Here is a 21,654-nt window from a genome sequence, read left to right as displayed (position 1 = left end):
TTTGTGGACACTTTTCAGAGAACAAATTTGTTAGCATAAAAATAAAGCCAGAAAATGAAGAGCTGTTTAATCACTCAATTGGATTTTTCTGCCAGCATATTTCTTTTTCTCTACAACCCACTGCTAAATTGTGCTTCCTAGATGTTTTTATAAATCACTGAATCAAATCTAACTCTGATTACATCAGAGAAGGCCAGGTACCCTACACCATAACAGGGGGTTTGAAATTTTGACTTGTCTACTTAAAGATCACCAAAATCTGATAACAAGGTCAATTACGTACCTGGGTGGGATTGAACCACCAACCTTTTGGTTAATAGCCGTACACACTAACTGATTGCGCCACAGAGACACATTGCAGAAGTATATACTGACAAGGGCTAATAAGCATTCATCTAAAACGTTTCCTAGAAAAACTTTAAAAAGTTAATAATCTGGAGAGTTTTTGTAAGATGTTTCTTCCATCAACCAACGAAGAAACACATTGGTACTTTCCCATGATGAGTGAGTGCTTCAGGATCTCTTGCACTTACATGTGCAGCAGAGTACAGCAATGGAAGCATGCTGGGCCCATAACCCAGAGGTAGGCAGATTGAAACTATCCTCTGCTATATGCTTTTTTTTTGTTAATTAAAGTAATCCAAAACTGGGATTGATATTTTGGCTCTTTTATTTTTACTTAAAGTACAATAACTTTTACCATTTTAATTTGTTTTAATAGTATATTGACAGTATTGTTTTCTTTCAAAAATCCACTTCATTTTCTTTACCCTATTATTAAAATGGTAATTGACAAAAACAAACTACATTGTCACCAGAAGAGCAATACAAAATGTACAAGTGATATATTAAAATCATCTTTCCAGCTTGAATTTCAATGATGCATTGGGGCAACGATTTTGTGAGAAACATCTTCACCCTTAAATAAAGATTTTCTTAATTCCTTTCCTGTGTGATAATTAGATATCACCTTGTTTTCGCATTAAACAGACTTCCACATGAGAAAGCAGCAAGGATGCAGTGGCGTTAATGTTTCCTGGTGTCAACTTGTATTATTTCAGTAGACATTGAAATGAGGATGCATCTTGCTGCCTTTCCAATGAAGCAAGTTTAATTTAGTAATAGGTGAAAAACCATCCTTACAAAGGTGTTAATCAGAGACTTGGCTTTGTGGACACTTTTCAGAGAACAAATTTGTTAGCATAAAAATAAAGCCAGAAAATGAAGAGCTGTTTAATCACTCAATTGGATTTTTCTGCCAGCATATTTTTTTTCTCTGCAAACCACTGCTAAATTGTGCTTCCTCGCTGTTTTTATAAAATCAATGAATCAAATCTAACTCTGATTACATCAGAGAAGGCCAGGTACCCTACACCATAAGAGGGGGTTTGAAATTTTGACTTGTCTACTTAAAGATCACCAAAAGCTGATAACAAGATCAATTACATCCCTGGGTGGGATTGAACCACCAACCTTTTAGTTAATAGCCGTACACACTAACTGATTGCGCCACAGAGACACTTTGCGAAAGTGCATACTGACAAAGGCTAATAAGCATTCATCTAAAACGTTTCCTAGAAAAACTTTAAAAAGTCAATAATCTGGAGAGTTTTTGTAAGATGTTTCTTCCATCAACCAACGAAGAAACACATTGGTACTTTCCCATGATGAGTGAGTGCTTCAGGATCTCTTGCACTTACATGTGCAGCAAAGTACAGCAATGGAAGCATGCTGGGTTCATAACCCAGAGGTAGGCAGATTGAAACTATCCTCTGCTGTATGCTTTTTTTTTTTAATTAAAGTAATCCAAAACTGGGATTGATATTTTGGCTCTTTTATTTTTACTTAAAGTACAATAACTTTTACCATTTTAATTTGTTTTAATAGTATATTGACAGTATTGTTTTCTTTCAAAAATCCACTTAATTTTCTTTACCCTATTATTAAAATGGTAATTGACCAAAACAAACTACATTGTCACCAGAAGAGCAATACAAAATGTACAAGTGATATATTAAAATCATCTTTCCAGCTTGAATTTCAATGATGCATTGGGGCAACGATTTTGTGAGAAACATCTTCACCCTTAAATAAAGATTTTCTTAATTCCTTACCTGTGTGCTAATTAGATATCACCTTGTTTTCGCATTAAACAGACTTCCACATGAGAAAGCAGCAAGGATGCAGTGGCGTTAATGTTTCCTGGTGTCAACTTGTATTATTTCAGTAGACATTGAAATGAGGATGCATCTTGCTGCCTTTCCAATGAAGCAAGTTTAATTTAGTAATAGGTGAAAAACCATCCCTACAAAGGTGTTAATCAGAGACTTGGCTTTGTGGACACTTTTCAGAGAACAAATTTGTTAGCATAAAAATAAAGCCAGAAAATGAAGAGCTGTTTAATCACTCAATTGGATTTTTTTTGCCAGCATATTTTTTTTCTCTGCAACCCACTGCTAAATTGTGCTTCCTAGCTGTTTTTTATAAAATCACTGAATCAAATCTAACTCTGATTACATCAGAGAAGGCCAGGTACCCTACACAATAAGAGGGGGTTTGAAATTTTGACTTGTCTACTTAAATATCACCAAAATCTGATCACAAGGTCAATTACGTTCCTGGGTGGGATTGAACCACCAACCTTTTGGTTAATAGCCTTACACACTAACCAATTGCACCACAGAGACACTTTGCAAAAAGTACATACTGACAAAGGCTAATAAGCATTCATCAAGAACGTTTCCTAGAAAAACTTTAAAAAGTCAATAATCTGGAGAGTTTTTGTAAGATGTTTCTTCCATCAACCAATGAAGAAACACATTGGTACTTTCCCATGATGAGTGAGTGCTTCAGGATCTCTTGCACTTACATGTGCAGCAGAGTACTGCAATGGAAGCATGCTGGGCCCATAACCCAGAGATAGGTAGATTGAAACTATCCTCTGCTATATGCATTTTTTTTTTGTTAATTAAAGTAATCCAAAACTGGGATTGATATTTTGTCTCTTTTATTTTTACTTAAAGTACAATAACTTTTACCATTTTAATTTGTTTTAATAGTATATTGACAGTATTGTTTTCTTTCAAAAATCCACTTCATTTTCTTTACCCTATTATTAAAATGGTAATTGACAAAAACAAACTACATTGTCACCAGAAGAGCAATACAAAATGTACAAGTGATATATTAAAATCATCTTTCCAGCTTGAATTTCAATGATGCATTGGGGCAACGATTTTGTGAGAAACATCTTCACCCTTAAATAAAGATTTTCTTAATTCCTTACCTGTGTGATAATTAGATATCACCTTGTTTTCACATTAAACAGACTTCCACATGAGAAAGCAGCAAGGATGCAGTGGCGTTAATGTTTCCTGGTGTCAACCTGTATTATTTCAGTAGACATTGAAATGAGGATGCATCTTGCTGCCTTTCCAATGAAGCAAGTTTAATTTAGTAATAGGTGAAAAACCATCCCTACAACGGTGTTAATCAGAGACTTGGCTTTGTGGACACTTTTCAGAGAACAAATTTGTTAGCATAAAAATAAAGCCAGAAAATGAAGAGCTGTTTAATCACTCAATTGGATTTTTTTTGCTAGCATATTTTTTTTCTCTGCAACCCACTGCTAAATTGTGCTTCCTAGCTGTTTTTTATAAAATCACTGAATCAAATCTAACTCTGATTACATCAGAGAAGGCCATGTACCCTACACCATAAGAGGGGGTTTGAAATTTTGACTTGTCTACTTAAATATCACCAAAATCTGATCACAAGTTTAATTAGGTCCCTGGGTGGGATTGAACCACCAACCTTTCGGTTAATAGCCGAACACACTAACCGATTGCGCCACAGAGACACTTTGCAAAAAGTGCCTACTGACAAAGGCTAATAAGCATACATCTAGAACGTTTCCTAGAAAAACATTAAAAAATCAATAATCTGGAGAGTTTTTGTAAGATGTTTCTTCCATCAACTAACGAATAAACACATTGGTACTTTCCCATGATGAGTGAGTGCTTCAGGATCTCTTGCACTTACATGTGCAGCAGAGTACTGCAATGGAAGCATGCTGGACCCATAACCCAGAGGTAGGCAGATTGAAACTATCCTTTGCTATATGCATTTTTTTTGTTAATTTAAGTAATCAAAACTGGGATTGATATTTTTGCTCTTTTATTTTTACTTAAAGTACAATAACTTTTACCATTTTAATTTGTTTTAATAGTATATTGACAGTATAGTTTTCTTTCAAAAATCCACTTAATTTTCTTTACCCTGTTATTAAAATGGTAATTGACAAAAAAAACTACATTGTCACCAGAAGAGCAATACAAAATGTACAAGTGATATATTAAAATCATCTTTCCAGCTTGAATTTCAATGATGCATTGGGGCAACAATTTTGTGAGAAACATCTTCACCCTTAAATAAAGATTTTCGTAATTCCTTACCTGTGTGCTAATTAGATATCACCTTGTTTTCACATTAAACAGACTTCCACATGAGAAAGCAGCAAGGATGCAGTGGCGTTAATGTTTCCTGGTGTCAACCTGTATTATTTCAGTAGACATTGAAATGAGGATGCATCTTGCTGCCTTTCCAATGAAGCAAGTTTAATTTAGTAATAGGTGAAAAACCATCCCTACAAAGGTGTTAATCAGAGACTTGGCTTTGTGGACACTTTTCAGAGAACAAATTTGTTAGCATAAAAATAAAGCCAGAAAATGAAGAGCTGTTTAATCACTGAATTTGATTTTTCTGCCAGCATATTTTTTTTCTCTGCAACCAACTGCTAAATTGTGCTTCCTAGCAGTTTTTTATAAAATCACAGAATCAAATCTAACTCTGATTACATCAGAGAAGGCCAGGTACCCTACACAATAACAGGGGGTTTGAAATTTTGACTTGTCTACTTAAAGATCACCAAAATCTGATAACAAGGTCAATTACGTACCTGGGTGGGATTGAACCACCAACCTTTTGGTTAATAGCCGTACACACTAACTGATTGCGCCACAGAGACACATTGCAAAAGTATATACTGACAAGGGCTAATAAGCATTCATCTAAAACGTTTCCTAGAAAAACTTTAAAAAGTTAATAATCTGGAGAGTTTTTGTAAGATGTTTCTTCCATCAACCAACGAAGAAACACATTGGTACTTTCCCATGATGAGTGAGTGCTTCAGGATCTCTTGCACTTACATGTGCAGCAGAGTACAGCAATGGAAGCATGCTGGGCCCATAACCCAGAGGTAGGCAGATTGAAACTATCCTCTGCTATATGCTTTTTTTTTGTTAATTAAAGTAATCCAAAACTGGGATTCATATTTTGGCTCTTTTATTTTTACTTAAAGTACAATAACTTTTACCATTTTAATTTGTTTTAATAGTATATTGACAGTATTGTTTTCTTTCAAAAATCCACTTAATTTTCTTTACCCTATTATTAAAATGGTAATTGACAAAAACAAACTACATTGTCACCAGAAGAGCAATACAAAATGTACAAGTGATATATTAAAATCATCTTTCCAGCTTGAATTTCAATGATGCATTGGGGCAACGATTTTGTGAGAAACATCTTCACCCTTAAATAAAGATTTTCTTAATTCCTTACCTGTGTGATAATTAGATATCACCTTGTTTTCGCATTAAACAGACTTCCACATGAGAAAGCAGCAAGGATGCAGTGGCGTTAATGTTTCCTGGTGTCAACTTGTATTATTTCAGTAGACATTGAAATGAGGATGCATCTTGCTGCCTTTCCAATGAAGCAAGTTTAATTTAGTAATAGGTGAAAAACCATCCTTACAAAGGTGTTAATCAGAGACTTGGCTTTGTGGACACTTTTCAGAGAACAAATTTGTTAGCAAAAAATAAAGCCAGAAAATGAAGAGCTGTTTAATCACTCAATTGGATTTTTCTGCCAGCATATTTTTTTTCTCTGCAAACCACTGCTAAATTGTGCTTCCTCGCTGTTTTTATAAAATCAATGAATCAAATCTAACTCTGATTACATCAGAGAAGGCCAGGTACCCTACACCATAAGAGGGGGTTTGAAATTTTGACTTGTCTACTTAAAGATCACCAAAATCTGATAACAAGATCAATTACATCCCTGGGTGGGATTGAACCACCAACCTTTTAGTTAACAGCCGTACACACTAACTGATTGCGCCACAGAGACACTTTGCGAAAGTGCATACTGACAAAGGCTAATAAGCATTCATCTAAAACGTTTCCTAGAAAAACTTTAAAAAGTCAATAATCTGGAGAGTTTTTGTAAGATGTTTCTTCCATCAACCAACGAAGAAACACATTGGTACTTTCCCATGATGAGTGAGTGCTTCAGGATCTCTTGCACTTACATGTGCAGCAAAGTACAGCAATGGAAGCATGCTGGGCTCATAACCCAGAGGTAGGCAGATTGAAACTATCCTCTGCTGTATGCTTTTTTTTTTTTAATTAAAGTAATCCAAAACTGGGATTGATATTTTGGCTCTTTTATTTTTACTTAAAGTACAATAACTTTTACCATTTTAATTTGTTTTAATAGTATATTGACAGTATTGTTTTCTTTCAAAAATCCACTTAATTTTCTTTACCCTATTATTAAAATGGTAATTGACAAAAACAAACTACATTGTCACCAGAAGAGCAATACAAAATGTACAAGTGATATATTAAAATCATCTTTCCAGCTTGAATTTCAATGATGCATTGGGGCAACGATTTTGTGAGAAACATCTTCACCCTTAAATAAAGATTTTCTTAATTCCTTACCTGTGTGCTAATTAGATATCACCTTGTTTTCACATTAAACAGACTTCCACATGAGAAAGCAGCAAGGATGCAGTGGCGTTAATGTTTCCTGGTGTCAACCTGTATTATTTCAGTAGACATTGAAATGAGGATGCATCTTGCTGCCTTTCCAATGAAGCAAGTTTAATTTAGTAATAGGTGAAAAACCATCCTTACAAAGGTGTTAATCAGAGACTTGGCTTTGTGGACACTTTTCAGAGAACAAATTTGTTAGCAAAAAATAAAGCCAGAAAATGAAGAGCTGTTTAATCACTCAATTGGATTTTTCTGCCAGCATATTTTTTTTCTCTGCAAACCACTGCTAAATTGTGCTTCCTCGCTGTTTTTATAAAATCAATGAATCAAATCTAACTCTGATTACATCAGAGAAGGCCAGGTACCCTACACCATAAGAGGGGGTTTGAAATTTTGACTTGTCTACTTAAAGATCACCAAAATCTGATAACAAGATCAATTACATCCCTGGGTGGGATTGAACCACCAACCTTTTAGTTAACAGCCGTACACACTAACTGATTGCGCCACAGAGACACTTTGCGAAAGTGCATACTGACAAAGGCTAATAAGCATTCATCTAAAACATTTCCTAGAAAAACTTTAAAAAGTCAATAATCTGGAGAGTTTTTGTAAGATGTTTCTTCCATCAACCAACGAAGAAACACATTGGTACTTTCCCATGATGAGTGAGTGCTTCAGGATCTCTTGCACTTACATGTGCAGCAAAGTACAGCAATGGAAGCATGCTGGGCTCATAACCCAGAGGTAGGCAGATTGAAACTATCCTCTGCTATATGCATTTTTTTTTGTTAATTAAAGTAATCCAAAACTGGGATTGATATTTTGGCTCTTTTATTTTTACTTAAAGTACAATAACTCTTACCATTTTAATTTGTTTTAATAGTATATTGACAGTATTGTTTTCTTTCAAAAATCCACTTCATTTTCTTTACCCTATTATTAAAATGGTAATTGACAAAAACAAACTACATTGTCACCAGAAGAGCAATACAAAATGTACAAGTGATATATTAAAATCATCTTTCCAGCTTGAATTTCAATGATGCATTGGGGCAACGATTTTGTGAGAAACATCTTCACCCTTAAATAAAGATTTTCTTAATTCCTTACCTGTGTGCTAATTAGATATCACCTTGTTTTCACATTAAACAGACTTCCACATGAGAAAGCAGCAAGGATGCAGTGGCGTTAATGTTTCCTGGTGTCAACCTGTATTATTTCAGTAGACATTGAAATGAGGATGCATCTTGCTGCCTTTCCAATGAAGCAAGTTTAATTTAGTAATAGGTGAAAAACCATCCCTACAAAGGTGTTAATCAGAGACTTGGCTTTGTGGACACTTTTCAGAGAACAAATTTGTTAGCATAAAAATAAAGCCAGAAAATGAAGAGCTGTTTAATCACGCAATTTGATTTTTTTTGCCAGCATATTTCTTTTTCTCTGCAACCCACTGCTAAATTGTGCTTCCTAGCTGTTTTTTATAAAATCACTGAATCAAATCTAACTCTGATAACATCAGAGAAGGCCAGGTACCCTACACAATAAGATGGGGTTTGAAATATTGACTTGTCTACTTAAATATCACCAAAATCTGATCACAAGGTCAATTACGTCCCTGGGTGGGATTGAACCACCAACCTTTTGGTTAATAGCCTTACACACTAACCAATTGCACCACAGAGACACTTTGCATAAGTCCATACTGACAAAGGCTAATAAGCATTCATCTAGAACGTTTCCTAGAAAAACTTTAAAAAGTCAATAATCTGGAGAGTTTTTGTAAGATGTTTCTTCCATCAACCAATGAAGAAACACATTGGTACTTTCCCACGATGAGTGAGTGCTTCAGGATCTCTTGCACTTACATGTGCAGCAGAGTACTGCAATGGAAGCATGCTGGGCCCATAACCCAGAGATAGGTAGATTGAAACTATCCTCTGCTATATGCATTTTTTTTTGTTAATTAAAGTAATCCAAAACTGGGATTGATATTTTGTCTCTTTTATTTTTACTTAAAGTACAATAACTTTTACCATTTTAATTTGTTTTAATAGTATATTGACAGTATTGTTTTCTTTCAAAAATCCACTTCATTTTCTTTACCCTATTATTAAAATGGTAATTGACAAAAACAAACTACATTGTCACCAGAAGAGCAATACAAAATGTACAAGTGATATATTAAAATCATCTTTCCAGCTTGAATTTCAATGATGCATTGGGGCAACGATTTTGTGAGAAACATCTTCACCCTTAAATAAAGATTTTCTTAATTCCTTACCTGTGTGCTAATTAGATATCACCTTGTTTTCACATTAAACAGACTTCCACATGAGAAAGCAGCAAGGATGCAGTGGCGTTAATGTTTCCTGGTGTCAACCTGTATTATTTCAGTAGACATTGAGATGAGGATGCATCTTGCTGCCTTTCCAATGAAGCAAGTTTAATTTAGTAATAGGTGAAAAACCATCCCTACAACGGTGTTAATCAGAGACTTGGCTTTGTGGACACTTTTCAGAGAACAAATTTGTTAGCATAAAAATAAACCAGAAAATGAAGAGCTGTTTAATCACTCAATTGGATTTTTTTGCCAGCATATTTTTTTTCTCTGCAACCCACTGCTAAATTGTGCTTCCTAGCTGTTTTTTATAAAATCACTGAATCAAATCTAACTCTGGTAACATCAGAGAAGGCCAGGTACCCTACACAATAAGAGGGGGTTTGAAATTTTGACTTGTCTACTTAAATATCACCAAAATCTGATCACAAGGTCAATTACGTCCCTGGGTGGGATTGAACCACCAACCTTTTGGTTAATAGCCTTACACACTAACCAATTGCACCACAGAGACACTTTGCGAAAGTGCATACTGACAAAGGCTAATAAGCATTCATCTAAAACGTTTCCTAGAAAAACTTTAAAAAGTCAATAATCTGGAGAGTTTTTGTAAAATGTTTCTTCCATCAACCAACGAAGAAACACATTGGTACTTTCCCATGATGAGTGAGTGCTTCAGGATCTCTTGCACTTACATGTGCAGCAAAGTACAGCAATGGAAGCATGCTGGGCTCATAACCCAGAGGTAGGCAGATTGAAACTATCCTCTGCTGTATGCTTTTTTTTTTTTAATTAAAGTAATCCAAAACTGGGATTGATATTTTGGCTCTTTTATTTTTACTTAAAGTACAATAACTTTTACCATTTTAATTTGTTTTAATAGTATATTGACAGTATTGTTTTCTGTCAAAAATCCACTTAATTTTCTTTACCCTATTATTAAAATGGTAATTGACAAAAACAAACTACATTGTCACCAGAAGAGCAATACAAAATGTACAAGTGATATATTAAAATCATCTTTCCAGCTTGAATTTCAATGATGCATTGGGGCAACGATTTTGTGAGAAACATCTTCACCCTTAAATAAAGATTTTCTTAATTCCTTACCTGTGTGCTAATTAGATATCACCTTGTTTTCACATTAAACAGACTTCCACATGAGAAAGCAGCAAGGATGCAGTGGCGTTAATGTTTCCTGGTGTCAACCTGTATTATTTCAGTAGACATTGAAATGAGGATGCATCTTGCTGCCTTTCCAATGAAGCAAGTTTAATTTAGTAATAGGTGAAAAACCATCCTTACAAAGGTGTTAATCAGAGACTTGGCTTTGTGGACACTTTTCAGAGAACAAATTTGTTAGCATAAAAATAAAGCCAGAAAATAAAGAGCTGTTTAATCACTCAATTGGATTTTTCTGCCAGCATATTTTTTTTCTCTGCAACCCACTGCTAAATTGTGCTTCCTAGCTTTTTTTATAAAATCACTGAATCAAATCTAACTCTGATTACATCAGAGAAGGCCAGGTACCCTACACAATAACAGGGAGTATGAAATTTGACTTGTCTACTTAAAGATCACCAAAATCTGATCACAAGGTCAATTGCGTCCCTGGGTGGGATTGAACCACTAACCTTTTGGTTAATAGCCGTACACACTAACTGATTGCGCCACAGAGACACTTTGCAAAAGTACATACTGACAAATGCTAATAAGCATTCATCTAAAACGTTTCCTAGAAAAACTTAAAAAAGTCAATAATCTGGAGAGTTTTTGTAAGATGTTTCTTCTATCAACCAACGAAGAAACACATTGGTACTTTCCCATGATGAGTGAGTGCTTCAGGATCTCTTGCACTTACATGTGCAGCAGAGTACAGCAATGGAAGCATGCTGGGCCCATAACCCAGAGGTAGGCAGATTGAAACTATCCTCTGCTATATGCATTTTTTTTTTGTTAATTAAAGTAATCCAAAACTGGGATTGATATTTTGGCTCTTTTATTTTTACTTAAAGTACAATAACTCTTACCATTTTAATTTGTTTTAATAGTATATTGACAGTATTGTTTTCTTTCAAAAATCCACTTCATTTTCTTTACCCTATTATTAAAATGGTAATTGACAAAAACAAACTACATTGTCACCAGAAGAGCAATACAAAATGTACAAGTGATATATTAAAATCATCTTTCCAGCTTGAATTTCAATGATGCATTGGGGCAACGATTTTGTGAGAAACATCTTCACCCTTAAATAAAGATTTTCTTAATTCCTTACCTGTGTGCTAATTAGATATCACCTTGTTTTCACATTAAACAGACTTCCACATGAGAAAGCAGCAAGGATGCAGTGGCGTGAATGTTTCCTGGTGTCAACTTGTATTATTTCAGTAGACATTGAAATGAGGATGCATCTTGCTGCCTTTCCAATGAAGCAAGTTTAATTTAGTAATAGGTGAAAAACCATCCCTACAAAGGTGTTAATCAGAGACTTTGCTTTGTGGACACTTTTCAGAGAACAAATTTGTTAGCATAAAAATAAAGCCAGAAAATGAAGAGCTGTTTAATCACTCAATTGGATTTTTCTGCCAGCATATTTCTTTTTCTCTACAACCCACTGCTAAATTGTGCTTCCTAGCTGTTTTTATAAATCACTGAATCAAATCTAACTCTGATTACATCAGAGAAGGCCAGGTACCCTACACCATAACAGGGGGTTTGAAATTTTGACTTGTCTACTTAAAGATCACCAAAATCTGATAACAAGGTCAATTACGTACCTGGGTGGGATTGAACCACCAACCTTTTGGTTAATAGCCGTACACACTAACTGATTGCGCCACAGAGACACATTGCAAAAGTATATACTGACAAGGGCTAATAAGCATTCATCTAAAACGTTTCCTAGAAAAACTTTAAAAAGTTAATAATCTGGAGAGTTTTTGTAAGATGTTTCTTCCATCAACCAACGAAGAAACACATTGGTACTTTCCCATGATGAGTGAGTGCTTCAGGATCTCTTGCACTTACATGTGCAGCAGAGTACAGCAATGGAAGCATGCTGGGCCCATAACCCAGAGGTAGGCAGATTGAAACTATCCTCTGCTATATGCTTTTTTTTTGTTAATTAAAGTAATCCAAAACTGGGATTCATATTTTGGCTCTTTTATTTTTACTTAAAGTACAATAACTTTTACCATTTTAATTTGTTTTAATAGTATATTGACAGTATTGTTTTCTTTCAAAAATCCACTTAATTTTCTTTACCCTATTATTAAAATGGTAATTGACAAAAACAAACTACATTGTCACCAGAAGAGCAATACAAAATGTACAAGTGATATATTAAAATCATCTTTCCAGCTTGAATTTCAATGATGCATTGGGGCAACGATTTTGTGAGAAACATCTTCACCCTTAAATAAAGATTTTCTTAATTCCTTACCTGTGTGATAATTAGATATCACCTTGTTTTCGCATTAAACAGACTTCCACATGAGAAAGCAGCAAGGATGCAGTGGCGTTAATGTTTCCTGGTGTCAACTTGTATTATTTCAGTAGACATTGAAATGAGGATGCATCTTGCTGCCTTTCCAATGAAGCAAGTTTAATTTAGTAATAGGTGAAAAACCATCCTTACAAAGGTGTTAATCAGAGACTTGGCTTTGTGGACACTTTTCAGAGAACAAATTTGTTAGCAAAAAATAAAGCCAGAAAATGAAGAGCTGTTTAATCACTCAATTGGATTTTTCTGCCAGCATATTTTTTTTCTCTGCAAACCACTGCTAAATTGTGCTTCCTCGCTGTTTTTATAAAATCAATCAATCAAATCTAACTCTGATTACATCAGAGAAGGCCAGGTACCCTACACCATAAGAGGGGGTTTGAAATTTTGACTTGTCTACTTAAAGATCACCAAAATCTGATAACAAGATCAATTACATCCCTGGGTGGGATTGAACCACCAACCTTTTAGTTAACAGCCGTACACACTAACTGATTGCGCCACAGAGACACTTTGCGAAAGTGCATACTGACAAAGGCTAATAAGCATTCATCTAAAACGTTTCCTAGAAAAACTTTAAAAAGTCAATAATCTGGAGAGTTTTTGTAAGATGTTTCTTCCATCAACCAACGAAGAAACACATTGGTACTTTCCCATGATGAGTGAGTGCTTCAGGATCTCTTGCACTTACATGTGCAGCAAAGTACAGCAATGGAAGCATGCTGGGCTCATAACCCAGAGGTAGGCAGATTGAAACTATCCTCTGCTGTATGCTTTTTTTTTTTTAATTAAAGTAATCCAAAACTGGGATTGATATTTTGGCTCTTTTATTTTTACTTAAAGTACAATAACTTTTACCATTTTAATTTGTTTTAATAGTATATTGACAGTATTGTTTTCTGTCAAAAATCCACTTAATTTTCTTTACCCTATTATTAAAATGGTAATTGACAAAAACAAACTACATTGTCACCAGAAGAGCAATACAAAATGTACAAGTGATATATTAAAATCATCTTTCCAGCTTGAATTTCAATGATGCATTGGGGCAACGATTTTGTGAGAAACATCTTCACCCTTAAATAAAGATTTTCTTAATTCCTTACCTGTGTGCTAATTAGATATCACCTTGTTTTCACATTAAACAGACTTCCACATGAGAAAGCAGCAAGGATGCAGTGGCGTTAATGTTTCCTGGTGTCAACCTGTATTATTTCAGTAGACATTGAAATGAGGATGCATCTTGCTGCCTTTCCAATGAAGCAAGTTTAATTTAGTAATAGGTGAAAAACCATCCTTACAAAGGTGTTAATCAGAGACTTGGCTTTGTGGACACTTTTCAGAGAACAAATTTGTTAGCATAAAAATAAAGCCAGAAAATAAAGAGCTGTTTAATCACTCAATTGGATTTTTCTGCCAGCATATTTTTTTTCTCTGCAACCCACTGCTAAATTGTGCTTCCTAGCTTTTTTTATAAAATCACTGAATCAAATCTAACTCTGATTACATCAGAGAAGGCCAGGTACCCTACACAATAACAGGGAGTATGAAATTTGACTTGTCTACTTAAAGATCACCAAAATCTGATCACAAGGTCAATTGCGTCCCTGGGTGGGATTGAACCACTAACTTTTTGGTTAATAGCCGTACACACTAACTGATTGCGCCACAGAGACACTTTGCAAAAGTACATACTGACAAATGCTAATAAGCATTCATCTAAAACGTTTCCTAGAAAAACTTAAAAAAGTCAATAATCTGGAGAGTTTTTGTAAGATGTTTCTTCTATCAACCAACGAAGAAACACATTGGTACTTTCCCATGATGAGTGAGTGCTTCAGGATCTCTTGCACTTACATGTGCAGCAGAGTACAGCAATGGAAGCATGCTGGGCCCATAACCCAGAGGTAGGCAGATTGAAACTATCCTCTGCTATATGCATTTTTTTTTTGTTAATTAAAGTAATCCAAAACTGGGATTGATATTTTGGCTCTTTTATTTTTACTTAAAGTACAATAACTCTTACCATTTTAATTTGTTTTAATAGTATATTGACAGTATTGTTTTCTTTCAAAAATCCACTTCATTTTCTTTACCCTATTATTAAAATGGTAATTGACAAAAACAAACTACATTGTCACCAGAAGAGCAATACAAAATGTACAAGTGATATATTAAAATCATCTTTCCAGCTTGAATTTCAATGATGCATTGGGGCAACGATTTTGTGAGAAACATCTTCACCCTTAAATAAAGATTTTCTTAATTCCTTACCTGTGTGCTAATTAGATATCACCTTGTTTTCACATTAAACAGACTTCCACATGAGAAAGCAGCAAGGATGCAGTGGCGTGAATGTTTCCTGGTGTCAACTTGTATTATTTCAGTAGACATTGAAATGAGGATGCATCTTGCTGCCTTTCCAATGAAGCAAGTTTAATTTAGTAATAGGTGAAAAACCATCCCTACAAAGGTGTTAATCAGAGACTTTGCTTTGTGGACACTTTTCAGAGAACAAATTTGTTAGCATAAAAATAAAGCCAGAAAATGAAGAGCTGTTTAATCACTCAATTGGATTTTTCTGCCAGCATATTTCTTTTTCTCTACAACCCACTGCTAAATTGTGCTTCCTAGCTGTTTTTATAAATCACTGAATCAAATCTAACTCTGATTACATCAGAGAAGGCCAGGTACCCTACACCATAACAGGGGGTTTGAAATTTTGACTTGTCTACTTAAAGATCACCAAAATCTGATAACAAGGTCAATTACGTACCTGGGTGGGATTGAACCACCAACCTTTTGGTTAATAGCCGTACACACTAACTGATTGCGCCACAGAGACACATTGCAAAAGTATATACTGACAAGGGCTAATAAGCATTTATCTAAAACGTTTCCTAGAAAAACTTTAAAAAGTTAATAATCTGGAGAGTTTTTGTAAGATGTTTCTTCCATCAACCAACGAAGAAACACATTGGTACTTTCCCATGATGAGTGAGTGCTTCAGGATCTCTTGCACTTACATGTGCAGCAGAGTACAGCAATGGAAGCATGCTGGGCCCATAACCCAGAGGTAGGCAGATTGAAACTATCCTCTGCTATATGCTTTTTTTTTGTTAATTAAAGTAATCCAAAACTGGGATTCATATTTTGGCTCTTTTATTTTTACTTAAAGTACAATAACTTTTACCATTTTAATTTGTTTTAATAGTATATTGACAGTATTGTTTTCTTTCAAAAATCCACTTAATTTTCTTTACCCTATTATTAAAATGGTAATTGACAAAAACAAACTACATTGTCACCAGAAGAGCAATACAAAATGTACAAGTGATATATTAAAATCATCTTTCCAGCTTGAATTTCAATGATGCATTGGGGCAACGATTTTGTGAGAAACATCTTCACCCTTAAATAAAGATTTTCTTAATTCCTTACCTGTGTGATAATTAGATATCACCTTGTTTTCGCATTAAACAGACTTCCACATGAGAAAGCAGCAAGGATGCAGTGGCGTTAATGTTTCCTGGTGTCAACTTGTATTATTTCAGTAGACATTGAAATGAGGATGCATCTTGCTGCCTTTCCAATGAAGCAAGTTTAATTTAGTAATAGGTGAAAAACCATCCCTACAAAGGTGTTAATCAGAGACTTGGCTTTGTGGACACTTTTCAGAGAACAAATTTGTTAGCATAAAAATAAAGCCAGAAAATGAAGAGCTGTTTAATCACTCAATTGGATTTTTTTTGCCAGCATATTTTTTTTCTCTGCAACCCACTGCTAAATTGTGCTTCCTAGCTGTTTTTTATAAAATCACTGAATCAAATCTAACTCTGATTACATCAGAGAAGGCCAGGTACCCTACACAATAAGAGGGGGTTTGAAATTTTGACTTGTCTACTTAAATATCACCAAAATCTGATCACAAGGTCAATTACGTTCCTGGGTGGGATTGAACCACCAACCTTTTGGTTAATAGCCTTACACACTAACCAATTGCACCACAGAGACACTTTGCAAAAAGTACATACTGACAAAGGCTAATAAGCATTCATCAAGAACGTTTCCTAGAAAAACTTTAAAAAGTCAATAATCTGGAGAGTTTTTGTAAGATGTTTCTTCCATCAACCAATGAAGAAACACATTGGTACTTTCCCATGATGAGTGAGTGCTTCAGGATCTCTTGCACTTACATGTGCAGCAGAGTACTGCAATGGAAGCATGCTGGGCCCATAACCCAGAGATAGGTAGATTGAAACTATCCTCTGCTATATGCATTTTTTTTTTGTTAATTAAAGTAATCCAAAACTGGGATTGATATTTTGTCTCTTTTATTTTTACTTAAAGTACAATAACTTTTACCATTTTAATTTGTTTTAATAGTATATTGACAGTATTGTTTTCTTTCAAAAATCCACTTCATTTTCTTTACCCTATTATTAAAATGGTAATTGACAAAAACAAACTACATTGTCACCAGAAGAGCAATACAAAATGTACAAGTGATATATTAAAATCATCTTTCCAGCTTGAATTTCAATGATGCATTGGGGCAACGATTTTGTGAGAAACATCTTCACCCTTAAATAAAGATTTTCTTAATTCCTTACCTGTGTGATAATTAGATATCACCTTGTTTTCACATTAAACAGACTTCCACATGAGAAAGCAGCAAGGATGCAGTGGCGTTAATGTTTCCTGGTGTCAACCTGTATTATTTCAGTAGACATTGAAATGAGGATGCATCTTGCTGCCTTTCCAATGAAGCAAGTTTAATTTAGTAATAGGTGAAAAACCATCCCTACAACGGTGTTAATCAGAGACTTGGCTTTGTGGACACTTTTCAGAGAACAAATTTGTTAGCATAAAAATAAAGCCAGAAAATGAAGAGCTGTTTAATCACTCAATTGGATTTTTTTTGCTAGCATATTTTTTTTCTCTGCAACCCACTGCTAAATTGTGCTTCCTAGCTGTTTTTTATAAAATCACTGAATCAAATCTAACTCTGATTACATCAGAGAAGGCCATGTACCCTACACCATAAGAGGGGGTTTGAAATTTTGACTTGTCTACTTAAATATCACCAAAATCTGATCACAAGTTTAATTAGGTCCCTGGGTGGGATTGAACCACCAACCTTTCGGTTAATAGCCGAACACACTAACCGATTGCGCCACAGAGACACTTTGCAAAAAGTGCCTACTGACAAAGGCTAATAAGCATACATCTAGAACGTTTCCTAGAAAAACATTAAAAAATCAATAATCTGGAGAGTTTTTGTAAGATGTTTCTTCCATCAACTAACGAATAAACACATTGGTACTTTCCCATGATGAGTGAGTGCTTCAGGATCTCTTGCACTTACATGTGCAGCAGAGTACTGCAATGGAAGCATGCTGGACCCATAACCCAGAGGTAGGCAGATTGAAACTATCCTTTGCTATATGCATTTTTTTTGTTAATTTAAGTAATCAAAACTGGGATTGATATTTTTGCTCTTTTATTTTTACTTAAAGTACAATAACTTTTACCATTTTAATTTGTTTTAATAGTATATTGACAGTATAGTTTTCTTTCAAAAATCCACTTAATTTTCTTTACCCTGTTATTAAAATGGTAATTGACAAAAAAAACTACATTGTCACCAGAAGAGCAATACAAAATGTACAAGTGATATATTAAAATCATCTTTCCAGCTTGAATTTCAATGATGCATTGGGGCAACAATTTTGTGAGAAACATCTTCACCCTTAAATAAAGATTTTCGTAATTCCTTACCTGTGTGCTAATTAGATATCACCTTGTTTTCACATTAAACAGACTTCCACATGAGAAAGCAGCAAGGATGCAGTGGCGTTAATGTTTCCTGGTGTCAACCTGTATTATTTCAGTAGACATTGAAATGAGGATGCATCTTGCTGCCTTTCCAATGAAGCAAGTTTAATTTAGTAATAGGTGAAAAACCATCCCTACAAAGGTGTTAATCAGAGACTTGGCTTTGTGGACACTTTTCAGAGAACAAATTTGTTAGCATAAAAATAAAGCCAGAAAATGAAGAGCTGTTTAATCACTGAATTTGATTTTTCTGCCAGCATATTTTTTTTCTCTGCAACCAACTGCTAAATTGTGCTTCCTAGCAGTTTTTTATAAAATCACAGAATCAAATCTAACTCTGATTACATCAGAGAAGGCCAGGTACCCTACACAATAACAGGGGGTTTGAAATTTTGACTTGTCTACTTAAAGATCACCAAAATCTGATAACAAGGTCAATTACGTACCTGGGTGGGATTGAACCACCAACCTTTTGGTTAATAGCCGTACACACTAACTGATTGCGCCACAGAGACACATTGCAAAAGTATATACTGACAAGGGCTAATAAGCATTCATCTAAAACGTTTCCTAGAAAAACTTTAAAAAGTTAATAATCTGGAGAGTTTTTGTAAGATGTTTCTTCCATCAACCAACGAAGAAACACATTGGTACTTTCCCATGATGAGTGAGTGCTTCAGGATCTCTTGCACTTACATGTGCAGCAGAGTACAGCAATGGAAGCATGCTGGGCCCATAACCCAGAGGTAGGCAGATTGAAACTATCCTCTGCTATATGCTTTTTTTTTGTTAATTAAAGTAATCCAAAACTGGGATTCATATTTTGGCTCTTTTATTTTTACTTAAAGTACAATAACTTTTACCATTTTAATTTGTTTTAATAGTATATTGACAGTATTGTTTTCTTTCAAAAATCCACTTAATTTTCTTTACCCTATTATTAAAATGGTAATTGACAAAAACAAACTACATTGTCACCAGAAGAGCAATACAAAATGTACAAGTGATATATTAAAATCATCTTTCCAGCTTGAATTTCAATGATGCATTGGGGCAACGATTTTGTGAGAAACATCTTCACCCTTAAATAAAGATTTTCTTAATTCCTTACCTGTGTGATAATTAGATATCACCTTGTTTTCGCATTAAACAGACTTCCACATGAGAAAGCAGCAAGGATGCAGTGGCGTTAATGTTTCCTGGTGTCAACTTGTATTATTTCAGTAGACATTGAAATGAGGATGCATCTTGCTGCCTTTCCAATGAAGCAAGTTTAATTTAGTAATAGGTGAAAAACCATCCTTACAAAGGTGTTAATCAGAGACTTGGCTTTGTGGACACTTTTCAGAGAACAAATTTGTTAGCAAAAAATAAAGCCAGAAAATGAAGAGCTGTTTAATCACTCAATTGGATTTTTCTGCCAGCATATTTTTTTTCTCTGCAAACCACTGCTAAATTGTGCTTCCTCGCTGTTTTTATAAAATCAATGAATCAAATCTAACTCTGATTACATCAGAGAAGGCCAGGTACCCTACACCATAAGAGGGGGTTTGAAATTTTGACTTGTCTACTTAAAGATCACCAAAATCTGATAACAAGATCAATTACATCCCTGGGTGGGATTGAACCACCAACCTTTTAGTTAACAGCCGTACACACTAACTGATTGCGCCACAGAGACACTTTGCGAAAGTGCATACTGACAAAGGCTAATAAGCATTCATCTAAAACGTTTCCTAGAAAAACTTTAAAAAGTCAATAATCTGGAGAGTTTTTGTAAGATGTTTCTTCCATCAACCAACGAAGAAACACATTGGTACTTTCCCATGATGAGTGAGTGCTTCAGGATCTCTTGCACTTACATGTGCAGCAAAGTACAGCAATGGAAGCATGCTGGGCTCATAACCCAGAGGTAGGCAGATTGAAACTATCCTCTGCTGTATGCTTTTTTTTTTTTAATTAAAGTAATCCAAAACTGGGATTGATATTTTGGCTCTTTTATTTTTACTTAAAGTACAATAACTTTTACCATTTTAATTTGTTTTAATAGTATATTGACAGTATTGTTTTCTTTCAAAAATCCACTTAATTTTCTTTACCCTATTATTAAAATGGTAATTGACAAAAACAAACTACATTGTCACCAGAAGAGCAATACAAAATGTACAAGTGATATATTAAAATCATCTTTCCAGCTTGAATTTCAATGATGCATTGGGGCAACGATTTTGTGAGAAACATCTTCACCCTTAAATAAAGATTTTCTTAATTCCTTACCTGTGTGCTAATTAGATATCACCTTGTTTTCACATTAAACAGACTTCCACATGAGAAAGCAGCAAGGATGCAGTGGCGTTAATGTTTCCTGGTGTCAACCTGTATTATTTCAGTAGACATTGAAATGAGGATGCATCTTGCTGCCTTTCCAATGAAGCAAGTTTAATTTAGTAATAGGTGAAAAACCATCCTTACAAAGGTGTTAATCAGAGACTTGGCTTTGTGGACACTTTTCAGAGAACAAATTTGTTAGCAAAAAATAAAGCCAGAAAATGAAGAGCTGTTTAATCACTCAATTGGATTTTTCTGCCAGCATATTTTTTTTCTCTGCAAACCACTGCTAAATTGTGCTTCCTCGCTGTTTTTATAAAATCAATGAATCAAATCTAACTCTGATTACATCAGAGAAGGCCAGGTACCCTACACCATAAGAGGGGGTTTGAAATTTTGACTTGTCTACTTAAAGATCACCAAAATCTGATAACAAGATCAATTACATCCCTGGGTGGGATTGAACCACCAACCTTTTAGTTAACAGCCGTACACACTAACTGATTGCGCCACAGAGACACTTTGCGAAAGTGCATACTGACAAAGGCTAATAAGCATTCATCTAAAACATTTCCTAGAAAAACTTTAAAAAGTCAATAATCTGGAGAGTTTTTGTAAGATGTTTCTTCCATCAACCAACGAAGAAACACATTGGTACTTTCCCATGATGAGTGAGTGCTTCAGGATCTCTTGCACTTACATGTGCAGCAAAGTACAGCAATGGAAGCATGCTGGGCTCATAACCCAGAGGTAGGCAGATTGAAACTATCCTCTGCTATATGCATTTTTTTTTGTTAATT

At 34.8% G+C, this 21,654-nt stretch overlaps 2 non-coding genes across 2 annotated transcripts; both read right to left on the bottom strand.

Moving 5' to 3' along the window:
* Positions 1–3,785: 3,785 nt before the first annotated feature.
* Positions 3,786–3,859, bottom strand: TRNAN-AUU (transfer RNA asparagine (anticodon AUU)). The gene has a single exon. It is a non-coding gene; the product is annotated as a tRNA-Asn (tRNA).
* Positions 3,860–17,800: 13,941 nt separating this feature from the next.
* Positions 17,801–17,874, bottom strand: TRNAN-AUU (transfer RNA asparagine (anticodon AUU)). Its single transcript has one exon. It is a non-coding gene; the product is annotated as a tRNA-Asn (tRNA).
* Between the last annotated feature and the right edge of the window lie 3,780 nt (positions 17,875–21,654).

This window comes from Pseudophryne corroboree, unplaced genomic scaffold, assembly GCF_028390025.1.
Source record: "Pseudophryne corroboree isolate aPseCor3 unplaced genomic scaffold, aPseCor3.hap2 scaffold_863, whole genome shotgun sequence".
Classification (NCBI taxonomy): domain Eukaryota; kingdom Metazoa; phylum Chordata; class Amphibia; order Anura; family Myobatrachidae; genus Pseudophryne; species Pseudophryne corroboree.
Note: the sequence above shows the minus strand (reverse complement) of the source record. Positions and strands in the feature narration are given on the sequence as shown.